We start from the raw sequence: 13,043 nt of genomic DNA on the forward strand, positions 1-13,043 counted from the left end.
CTAAATAAACTGGAAAGATTATCTAAATGAAACCAGAGCCTAGTAGCAGAATATGACTGCATTCCTCATTCATTCTTCAAAAAGTTGGCTGCACAAAGTTTTCCAAATGCTTCAGTGTGGTGGGGTATCCTGATGTGATTCTCATTGCTGCTCTGCCTCTTACGAAAACCTTGTCCTGCATCTGGGTAACTCGCCGCTGAAGCCGATCAGAGCGCTGGCACAGAGGTTCAGTCAGCCAAGGTTTGTCAGAAATTGTAAGCCTTTTCCTATTTCTATTACAGATTCTCTTCAGTGCAACAATAACGTTTTTCCAGTTCTTCTAGAGAATACATGCATGAATAGGATGTATTCTCCATTTGAATTCATAGGTTCTCAGCAGTTGAAAGATCATCTAGCTATGCAAGAGATTTACCATTCTTTTGTTTTTTTTCCCCAAACTCAACCGCAATTTGGCTTTCCACTATTTCTGTGACAACATGTAATGCCATGGTTTGCAATGTGTGAAAGTGAGTGGTTAATAGGGTGTGCGCTGTTGAGTATTGAGATACTTTTGCCTAATGAACGTCACCTGCTGGATAATTTTTCTTTGTTTTTAATTTAATAAACATTTTTAAAGCATTGTATCAAAAAATTACGTATTACTCCGCAATTCACAGCTGTCCGACAAAACAGCGTCTCACTCCCCACTCTACACCTTTGGCATTTTCGACGGCAACACTCTGCTCAGTTTTGAGGACCAAATGACAGATGAACACGTTGCCAGTGACGAGCTTTTAGACGGCGCTAGACGGCATGTTAGTGTGACAGAAGATGATCTTATTGGGCTCGAGGAGGAGCGCAACGAGAAGAACACACGCAAGCAGACAGATTGGGCAGTGAATATCCTAAAACAGTGGCTTATTGAAAAGGGAAAAGATGATAAATTTGAAAGTATATCAGTTGAAGAACTTAATGGTATTTTGAGAGAGTTTTACGGCACTGTGAGGAATCATGATGGTAACACTTATAGTATTTCCAGTTATAAATCGATCCGAGCTGGTTTAAACAGGCACCTTAAGATGCCTCCTCATAGCCAGCAGATCTGCCTGATGCAGGATAAGGAATTCAGCAGTGCCAATAGTGTGTTTCTGGGAGTGCTTAAAATACTAAGAAACCAAGGGAAGGATGAGACAAATCATCACCCCCCAATCAATGCAGACGACCTTCGAAAGATCAGAACATCTGGGGTTCTGGGACTTCATACACCCCTTGCACTCGTGAATAAAGTCTGGTTTGACCTGCAGTTGCACTTTGCCAAGCGTGGACGGGAAATCCTTCGGGACCTCCCTCCGGACGCTTTCGTTATTAAGCGAGATCCCAATGGAAGACGCTATGCAGTGCAGAAGTACACTGGAAAACGTAGGAGCCGCGAGGACCCGTTGAAACTGGGGCGGATGTACGATATGCCAGGAGATGCAAACTGTCCGGTCATCTCACTTGAGCTTTATATATCTAAGCTGCCACCTGAACCTCCTGCCTTTTACCTTCATCCTCTAAAATTAACACCAGAACAGTTACGTGAACAACCTGTCTGGTATAAGCGAGAGCCGATGGGGGTTAATTATCTGGGAAGCATGATGCCTAGAATCAGTATTGCTGCCAGACTGTCCCAGAGGTACACCAACCATTCACTCAGAACTACGACAGTCCGTCTCCTGTGCGATGCAGGCCTCGGAGCAAGAGAGATCATGGCACTTACAGGACACCGTTCAGAATCCAGCATTAGAAACTACTGGGGAGCTGCTGAATTTCAGTACCGGGCCTGGTCCGACGTGTTAGACAATGTGGGATTCAACTACATTTACACAGTTCCAAGTTCTGCAGTACATGAACAACAACCAGGAACTTCAGCTTCCACAGGGAACATAGTGACTTTGAATCCCAACGTTACTTCTGGGAAAACTAGTCGGATCGTCTTGCAGAACTGTGTCATAAAGCAGGAACCGCTCACATGAACTGAGTGGCACAATGAATGAAATTCAATAACTGCACAGAAAAATATTTTTAAATTAGCAATGTACTGTTTTAAATGAATGAATATATTTATTTATATATAATATATATATATATATATATATATATATATATATATATTATCTGAATATATACAGCTGTATATATATATATATATTTATATATATATATATTCGGTATTATATATATATATACTATATATATATATATATATAATATACTAGTATCTATATTAATATGAGCTTTCTGAAATAAACAGCTGTAAAAGTATAATAGTTTGAAATTTCGGTGTTGTATTTAACATGACTCTGACTGAGTCAATGAAACTACTAGTTCTTTAAATTGAGCTTTTGATCAATAGAGGTTGGCTATTTTATAAAATATAATTCTAATCTGCGGCAATAATTCCCAACTCAGTTGGCATTACTCCTAAAGTATATTTTATCTGTTATTACATCTCTGATTATAAAGGGACAGCAAAAATGTTGAAGCTGGGAATCTGCACAGGCGTTAAAATTGGGTGTACTGTGGGTCCAAAAGTATGCAATGAGGAGACCACAGGCTTGATGTAGATATCTGGCAAAGCTGCACCAAGACTTAGCTGCTTCACCAGAGGGTCTGAAATGCTGGGCCTTTGTTATAGCACTGATTACAATGCAGGAAGCCTGAGGATACCAATTCAGAATGGTACTTTAATTATAAAACTCAAGAAATGCTAAATCAGAAGTCAATCTTATGTACAAAATACAGCTCCAATTTGTATTAGATGAAATCTGACATCAAAAACTGGTTCCTTTGTAGTGCTAGTGTCTAGTAATAGTTACAAATGTCCATACTACATATGGATTTCCATCATAACCTTTAATCAGATTATCCAGGATCTGGAGTTAAACTATTATCCTTGTTGGATATTAGACACTTAACCTCATATGGGTCGATGTAGGAGACATTTCTGGAATGTTATTGTAGCAGTAGAATAGCATGTCTATGGCAGATTGAGGAGATGTTTTTAGCTAATGGTTTTGAGAGATAGAATCCCTTTCAATCAGTGGACATTGAACGTATAAAATATTTAAGTAGTATATTTTTTCCTTTAACCGCTGTGAATGCTGCTGAAATAGAGGTGTTCTCAGTTGAACAAGAAAGATGGAATTTTTATTGAAAAAATAATGTCCCTTTTTTCATTAAATAAATCCATATAATTTTATCTATAAATTTATATAAAACTAAAACAAACTAAAAAGTACAATTTTAAAGAGGTACGAGTTCACATAGGAGTGGGTTGGGATGCAAAAGCAGGTTGGATACTCGGCTTTTTACATTGAGGTGTAGAGTACAAAAGCACAAAATATGCAAACAGTTTAAGCCACAGCTGAAGAATTGTATCGAGTTTATGTGGCATCTCATTTTAGAGACAAAATCAGTGGCCTATACTAAATTATGTAGTGGCGTAGCAACTGATTAGAGTTATACCAAGGATAAAAGATTGAAGAAATTAGGATTATTCTTGTTGGAGCAGAAATAGTTTAAATAATATTTGTGCTCATAGTTATGCAGCCAGGGGAGGAGATGAGAAGATTTGGCCAGTGGTGGCATCCCGTTGGAGGTGGCGAAAATGTCGGAGGTATATTTGTTGTATGTGACGGCTGGTAGGGTGGAAGGCGAGGCTCTGTTCTTGTTACGAGTTGGGGGGATGGGGAGTAAGAGCAGAGTTATGGGGTATTGAAGAGACCCTGGTGAGAGCCTCATCTATAGTGGAAGAGGGGAACCCCCGTTCCCTGAAGAATGAGTGCATCTCCGATGCCCTGGTGTGGAACACCTCATCCTGGGTGCAGATGCGGCGTAGATGGGGGAATTGGGAGTAGGAGATGGAGTCCTTGCAGGAAGAAGGGTGGGAAGAAGTGTAGTCCAGATAGCCATGGGAGTCGGTGGGTTTATAGGAGATGTCGGGCAGTAGTCAATCACCTGCGATGGAGATGGTGAGGTCTAGAAATGGTAGGGAAATGTTGGTAAAGGTCCAGTTGTATTTGAGTGCTGGATGGAAGTTAGTGGTGAAATGAATGAAGTCAGTGAGTTGTGTATGGGTGCAGGAGGCAGCACCAATGCAGTCGTCGATGTAGCAGAGGTAGAGTTCGGGGATAGGGCCATGGTACGCCTCGAACAATGATTGTTCGACGTACCCTACAAAGAGGCAGGCATAGCTTGGGCCCATGCACTTGACCATAACTACGCCTAGGAAATGGGAGGTGTCAAATGAAAAGTTGTAGGCGGAGGAGAGTATCAGTAGATGGGAATTGGATGGTTCTGTGGTCGAGGAAGAAAGGGAGGGCTTTAAGACTAAGGAATACTTAGTGCTCAGGTTGCATAGTGGAAGTTGTTCCTTCTGTTAGTGACTTACCATTGAACTCATGAGATGTGACTAAACGACACACTTGCAATTTTAGCTGGGATCAAATTGCAACACAGAGACACATGTACCAATGTAGCCCATTTAATGGGCATCTTATGTTCAGCCTAATCTAATGGGCGTCTTGTGTTCAGCCAATCTTGTGCTGGGATCTTCTGGGTTTTTTGTAACTTTGCCATTACATTGGATGGCGGAGTAGACTTGATGGGCCGAATGGCTTAATTCTGCTCCTATATCTGATGAAACTATTATTTCCACGGACGAGGCCTTTTTGTATTTATAAAGGTAAATTGACAAATGTAATTAAATCAGAGAAGGTGTAAAAGATTCACATGAATATTTCCTGAACTGGTGGTCTTTAGTTATATGGGGAGGTTGGATAGACTGGGACATTTTTTCCTGAGAGAAGGAGGCTGAGGTTAAAATTATGAGGGGCATAGATAAGGTTGAAAGTCACATTCTATTTCCCAGAGCAGCATGGGCTGATAGCTAGAGGACAAAGATTCAAAGGAAATCTGAGGGACTTATTTTTCACACAGATAGTAGATGTAGGGAATGGGCTGCCAGAGGAGGAAGTGGAGGCAAGTGCCTATGATGATGCTACAATGATTTTTGGACAGGTTCCTGGCTAGGAAAGGCCAGGAGGGATATAGGCTAAATACAGGCAGATGGGATTAGTGTAGATGGGCAGCTTGATCGTCATGGATGACTTGGGCCAAAAGGTCTGTTTCCATGCTGTATAAGTCGGTGAATCTGTGACTAAATCCTTCATGTCAAGCTTCCAGTTGCATTACCCCTAATTTAACAAGTTGCTGCTTCAGTAAAGAGTATGATTGATATTTATTTGCCACCATCTGTCAGCATAATAAAATATAGGAAGAAAGTGGCTTTTAGAAACATGTTTTAGCTCTTCTAAATCGATAGCCATAATTATATAAAATGTAAATTTAGAAATCTGTTCAAATTATTATACGTAAGAATTTTTAAAAAAAGATTCTGGTAAAAGGGTTTTAGAGAAGCTATTGCAAAGTTATCTGTGTAGAAGTAGTGTTAGAATTAATTACTGTGTAGAGTAATGAAGACAAAAATTAACCCACAATATTCAGTTTGCTATAATAGGATTTGAATATGCAAGTTGTGTTTCTGTGAGCCAAAATGTACTTAGCCATTTGTTTACATTGTACTTTTGATCCAGGGCTGTTGTTCCAGTCCCCAATTACTTAAAAAGTTGGAGCCATTTAGTTTTCAAGTATTAAGATCGAGCATTAATCAAAACATTTTGGATGCGTTCAACAGATTGGAATGCATCTGTGAAGAGAGCAGATATATTGACTTTGCAATGCAATATTACTGTATTTTGTGACAAAGTTTAAGAAATCTGGGCATCTTATATTGCGTCATTATAAATAAAGGAATTGTGCAATATGAATATTGTTTTCCTGACCATTACTGAGTTGGTGGTGGCTAGTTGAGCTAGTTCAGTTGGCTATATAGATTCATTTCTACTGATACTTGTCTCCACGCCCAAATGCAGGTTTTAAAAAAATGAATTTTATTAGTCCTGGGCAAAGCTACCTCAGTCATCAAAAGCTCCAAATAAGTAACATTTTGAAGTTAACATTGTAAAAGGTTTTGCATTATTTTTTTTATTCTGATGTGCTTTAATTACTTGCTGCCATTTTTAAAAATGCAATCCAAAAATATGTGATGATATGATATTTTTCATTCAAAATAATAATGAGTAAGAAGGTGTATATTGGTAAATAATGCACTGGCCCATCAAATCTTATCGGTCATTTCCCTGTCTCCCGTACAGGGTCATTTGTGGTTTAATCTTGGGCAAGAAGAAGGTTAATGATGTGAACAAAACAGCTGTGCCTTAAAATTGTTTGGGTGGAAGGAAATTGATTTCAATATTGTCTTATCCAAAATAAAAATTGATACTCGAACAAAAACTTGTACATGTTAGTGTAGGAACTCTAGAAGAGTAAAGCGGCCTTTTAAAATGTGTGTTTCTATGTTTTAGAAATAATCATAGTGGCAAACATCAGCATGTTACTAGACCAATTTTACAAAACCCAATGCAATGCTGTACAAATTTTCCAAAAGGAAACAATATTACTTGTATTTTAGCCTAAAGTTGATTTTTTTTTTAAATAATAGACTGAGCTAAGACTGTCAGAAGTAAATCTGTTGAGACACATGGCTGAGCGAATACCCATATCATTCATTAAATTCTCAAGTAATTGGAACTATTTCCCTTCCGTACAAGTAGCAGTAACGTTTAAAAAAGTTAAGTAAAAACTAATAAACAATTGGATTATACTAAATAATCCATTTCTTATATGCTTATCCTATTTTGCACAATAGAATAAAACCATATTGGTTTGTTTTAAATGCATGGCACCTTATTTAGTGTTATAAACAAGGCTGTTCCTTTCAGGGGAGATTTTCTGTTAGAGTCATGCGTCAAGATATTGTATAAAATGTTATGATTTGACGATTGTGATTGGCTTCTATTTACTAATTATGGTTGTTCTGTAACTGGTTTTAGCACTAGATTTAGAGTCCGACCTCTGCTTTGGAGCAGGCTTCATGTTTGAGGCAAAACAATTCTGCACTTTCAACTAATATGACAATTTGATGCTGTTTTTATGGATAAAGTGAGGAGCAAGTGACTTTTACTACAGGAGAGGTTGTAATCCCAGATCTGCCTTTATCCAAAAGTATTAACTTAGAATTTATGGGGGTGGGGGGGGGGGAGGTTGTTATAGATTATACTGATTAGGGAGTGATAATGGTGTCTAAACTACTGGGGTTCTATTGTCTTCCATGCCCAAAAGGGTAAAATACTACAACATTGATATCTGAGTGATGGTGACCATTTTAGTTTTATATTTATATTGGAATCCCTAGCGGAAAGGATGCAAAGAATGCATGCCCTAAGTGTATACAATAATATACACCTTCCAGTTCATTATTGCTATTATATAACGCCTAGCAGCATCTGTTGTAGTTTTGTTCTCGTTATCTGCACACTTTACATGAGAATTTTCATTCACTCTGTGGTGATGTGGCAATGAACTAGGTAAAGACTGCTAATAATCATTGTGTAATGTCTTGTTAATGCTAATTTACCACAGTTTAATGTATTTTAAAAACATATTTGTACGTTTGAATTGTATCAGAATGATTAACTTATTGTTTTGGGGTTATCGGTGGATAACTCAGAATGTTGTGGACCTGGAATACTGGCAGCGCCAGTTGAGAACCAGTGTGGGTTTATTGTAAACTCTTCTTTTTCTATCTTTTGGTACATTGTCTACTGAACTGAACTCAGCAGGTGGCGCTCATTTTTAAACTTAAGTAGAACAGTGCATTGTCTTGAATAATGCACGAGTTCTAACCATTCATATTTTTGCACTTATGACCATGGCGTTATATAATAAAAATGGTGATTTTATTTTGTTGTCAATTCTATGCTCTTTATAAACACGATCATAACGTTTTGAGAAGTGATGGGTTCATTATGTATGAAAACCAAAAAGAAATTGACAATGCAAATGTTTCATAGTGAAATAGGAGTTGCAATATAATTCCATTATTTACAGTGAAACCTGGCCTATCAAGCCACTTGTGAGCCTCGTCAATATATCTAGAAGGCTTTAACTCTCCCTTTTGGATTGGAAGAAAACTCGTCGCCAGTCAGTAACATACAATCTGCTCGGTATCATTAAGGTTATAAGGTCATGTGATAGGAGCAGAATTAGACCATTCAGCCCATCAAGTCTACTCCGCCATTCAACCATGGCTGATCTATTACTTCCTCCTAACCCCATTCTTCTGCCTTCTACCCATAACCCTTGACACCGTACTAATCAAGAATCTATCTATCTATGCCTTAAAAATATCCATTGACCTGGCCTCCACAGCCTTCTGTGGCAAATAATTCCACAGATTCACCACCCTCCCACAACAGAAATCCCTCCTCATCTCCTTTTTAAAGGAGTCCTTTAATTCTGAGGCTATGACCTCTGGTCCTTGACTCTCCCACAAGTGGAAACATCCTCTCCACAAGCACTCTATCCAAGCCTTTCACTATTCGGTAAATTTCAATGAGGACCCCACCTCATCCTTCTAAACTCCAGCGTCTAGAGGCCCAGTGCCGTCAAACGCTCATCGTATATTAATCCACTCAATCCTGGGATCATTTTAGTAAACCTGCTCTGGACCCTCTCCAGAGCCAGCATATTCTTCATCAAAAATGGTGCCTAAAATTGCTCACAATACTCCAAATTAATTACGGACGGGCAGAATCAGTTGACGGATTAGAATGCAAGGCTTTCAGTTGGCTGACCTGAGTTGTTTACTTCCTCTTGGGCACTGACATTTTGTCCCAAATAAATCAAAGCCATTTCAGCTGGAATGTATCTTAAATGCCTTTTAAATCTAGATAGCCAACAGCAAATGGTTGAATAATTCTATAGAATAAACTTGGGACCAAGTTGGTTGCCAGCTCAGTTTTCATCAGTATTGTTCCTCTAGTCTGTAGATGTAATTGCACAGCTTTAATGTGAATGCTATATGTATATTGGATGCCAGTTTGTGCCTCCGTCAGCTGTTTTGTCTTCTATTCTAGATGATAAAATTGCTTCTGCGAGGTCATTACCACGAGTCATTAGAGAATCCCAAATTCTGGTTCTATTTTTCCAGCTATTAGTAGAGTTCATTTGTTCAAATCATTGATGAGATATTTACTGGCATGATACAAAAGATAGAAAATTGGGACGATAATATTAAGTTGAAAATATGAAATGTTTCCGAATAAGATGGTCCCACAACATTCCTATCTCTGCACTACCCAGCTTTCAAGCAAGATAATAGACGACTTAATCTTTGGTAACATGTATATTCTAAATATTAAATTTAACATAAGGATGTTTTGTAGTTACCAGAATCGAATGTTACATTATACTGATAGATCAATATCTATAACTATATGATCTTGTTGACTATTTTGGCTTATTACTTGCAGTTTAATCTGACCCAGTCAGACGCTGCAGTTCCTTCTCAATCCTCAAATCCCCAGCTAGCTGAATTACTTGTGGTCGTTGTTTCTACTTTGATCTGCTCTGTCCTTGAACAATCTATCTCATGTCTTGTTTCCACAAGTCTGTGTCACTGTCCCCTTTTTTTTACCGTAAGCTGTTTATATCTATGATGATTTCTGAATGTGATGTGCAATGTATTACTTTACACTGTCATGCTACAATGCACTCTAGCCCCTCTCTATTAATTGTGTTTTACTGTCCACTGCGTAGACCCAGACTGTTGAGGCTTTTTTTATTGAGCTCTCTTAAACCTCTGCAATCTTTCATGTGCACTATTCCCATAGTGAATGGCAATGATACAGCCAAGTGAGTTACAGGATTTTTCAGAGCTTAATTAAGAGTTAGCCACATTACTGTGGGTTTTGAATCCATGTAGAACATACTAAGGACACTTCCCAACAGGACATTGGGAACCAGGCGGGTTTTTAACAACAATCCAATTGCTTTCTTTTTCTCCAAAAAAAAATAATTAAGTATACGTTGCCACAGTAGGGATTGAACTTGTCTTTGGAGTATTTGTCCAGGGGTCAATGTTAGTCTAATAACATAATCACAATGCTAGTATATCTCTAAACAATGTACTACAATGCTCAGCTGTCGTCTATTCAGTAATCCCCATTCCATTATAAATCCAGTCAGTCACTGTAGCCTCTTTGCAACAATGGTGGAATTACAGAATATCTCTCTGTTCGCAGCATCTTCTAAATAAATGAAGTTACAACCCTTTGTGGATTTTAAACTACTTATTTTAAGAGATGGTAGATGTTCAATGCTCTGCCAGTTGATATTCAGATGTGCTTAATTGTCAAAATAATACCCGCAACTGGGTTTATATGGAGCATTAATGTAGCAAAATGTTTCAAAGTATTATAAATATGAGTGGGCTGTTCTAAGTTATGAGGACAGACTATTAGAAGTTTGGACATAACTTTAAAGTGTTAACAGGAGTGAAACAAGTTTCAAGAAGAAATTCCTAGCAAGGGTCTTTAGCCACATAACCAGTAGTGTGCTGTGTGGGTGATTGAGGAAAGGATCAACAGTCTGCAACTGAAAGAGAAATATATTAGAGGGTTGAGCATTGAGTGAGGTTGTAGCCAAGAGAGCAGTTGGGACTATGAAGTGCTTGGAAAAAACAAGGATGAGAATTGTTGAAGTGCCCTGAAAAGGAGGGGACGATGTATAAACACAGATGTAATTTCGACATGGTGAAACCAAAATGTGTAAAAATACCCTTTAATAAAATCTGCCAATGTGCACTTTAACCACATGTGATTTTTTTTTTCTATTACAAATCTCAAATTGTGGAGTACAGAGGCAAATAAATAAATGATGGGTGTTGGTCCCAAACATTATGGAGGGCACTGTTGCTATTTTGCATTTCAGAAGTATGATAGCCTGTTTCTTAGAAATTCTGCCCTTTGGGTAATTGGACTAAGCTATTCAGATTATGATAGAACCAAGCGTGGGTGTTAGGACATCTCCCTGTTCTATTTCACAAATGTGACAACATCTTCAAAGTGCATTGTTCTACTTCTGACCTAATGTCGGAAATTGGATTACTGGTTTGTATAACCAACATGGTTAATTCACAGTTGAACAATGAGGAAATGGACCCAAAAGTGGGTCCTCACTAGGACTTGCCCATATTGATTCCCATATGCTGCTCTTCTTTAGATTTGAATGACTGCCAAAGTTCAGAGTCTTGGTACTTGCTATAATCTAGTTCCCTGAAGACTGTTATGGAACAATCTGACTAATTGCTAATAGTGAAGTTACCAACAAAATGCTGGAGTGACTCAGCGGGACAGGCAGCATCTCTGAAGAGAAGGAATGGGTGAAGTTTCGGGTCAAGGCCCTTCAGACTTCGTTCCATGGCAGCCTGAGTAGCTATAAAACCGCAAGAATGAGAAACCAGGCCCATTTTAAGTTGCAGAGAAGGAAGGGAGGAGACAAAGCATACCTGTGATATACGGAGTTTATTTAATATTATTTTGCTTTTGTGCAGTGTAACAGAGGAAAACACATTTTTGTTAATCACACCTGATATATCTGGAGGAGTAAGACATATAAATGAGAGCAATAGAAACAAGAGAAATGCATACTGAAACAAAGATGTAGTTCACAGGAGTTCTGGAAATCTGAAGTCCGAGATGCTGGAAATACTTGATTCCCATATGCTGCTCTTCTTTAGATTTGGATGACTGGCAAAGTTCAGAGTCTTGGTACTTGCTATAATCTAGTTCCCTGAGAACGAATTGAGTAGTAACAGATGAATTGGTCAGATTTTTCCCAATAACTCCAGATTTTGCAGATTGAATTGAAAAATGTTCAAAGAGCAAGAACCATCCCTGCCAGATTAACAACTGTTGCGAGAAAACTACAGAAATGTTAATAGATATAGAGCTAATTTTTATTTTTAAAAGTTAGTATGCAGTCCTAAATTAAGAGGTTGTTAACAACTAGATAATCAATATTAAATCAAATTGGGAGTTAGATCAATTTATTTTAAATAGCAATGAGATTTTGGAAAATACTGTAATGAGACGTAGTTAAACCAAATAAAATAGATCCATTTATTAGATTAATAGGTTAATTACAAAATATCTGCTGCAAAATTGATATAAAAATCAGGCCATATCTAACAATCTACTTTAAAAACAGGAAATTACTCATGAGTTTGGTTATAAAAACATCTGTTGTAGAGACCAATAGAATAGTCAGTCTGAAAAAAAGGTCCAAACCCGAAACATCACCTGTCTGTTTTCTCCAGAGATGCTTCCTGACCATCCCTCCTCTCCCATCAGGCAAAAGGTATGAAAACACACATCTCCAGATTCAGGGACAGTTTCTTCCCAGCTGTTATCACGCAATTGAATCATCCTACCACAACTAGAGAGCAGTGCTGAACTACTATCTACCTCATTGGTGACCCTCGGACTGTCATTGATCAGACTTTACTGGCTTTACCTTGCACAAAACATTATTCCCTTATCGTGTATCCATACACTGTAAATGGCTCAATTGTAATCATGTATTTTCTTTCCACTAACTAGTTAGCACACAAGAAAGGCTTTTCACTGTACCTCGGTACACGTGACAAGAAACTAAACTAAACCCGCTGAATTACTCCAGCACTTTGTGTCCATCTTCAGAGTAACTTTCAATGTTGCCGAAGAGAATTGGGGGAATCTGGATCAGTTCAGGATACCATCATTGTGATAAAATATCAGCAATGGCTATATTGAAGGAAGATGCTGGCACAAGCAAGAATATCCTATTCCTTGTATTATATTACATTGTCTTATATTGACTATAGAATTGGAAAGCATGCAACAAAAAGCTTTTCGCCGTACCTCGACACACATAACATTAAACTATACAAACTTTAATATTTCCATCGTCTACTGCTTAGCGAGAAAGACTGAGGTTCCCCATGGATGTGACGGTTGGCAATTTGATCCTCTCCTCACCCCCACTGTAAATGAAAGGCAGAAGTTACAAAGATAATGGGA

At 38.2% G+C, this 13,043-nt stretch overlaps 1 protein-coding gene across 21 annotated transcripts in view; it reads left to right on the forward strand.

Moving 5' to 3' along the window:
• The window catches only part of atf7ip (activating transcription factor 7 interacting protein), a 97,821-nt gene that overhangs the window by 74,513 nt on the left and 10,265 nt on the right, over positions 1 to 13,043 (forward strand). The window lies entirely within an intron of this gene.

Source organism: Leucoraja erinacea, chromosome 37, assembly GCF_028641065.1.
Source record: "Leucoraja erinacea ecotype New England chromosome 37, Leri_hhj_1, whole genome shotgun sequence".
Taxonomy (NCBI): domain Eukaryota; kingdom Metazoa; phylum Chordata; class Chondrichthyes; order Rajiformes; family Rajidae; genus Leucoraja; species Leucoraja erinaceus.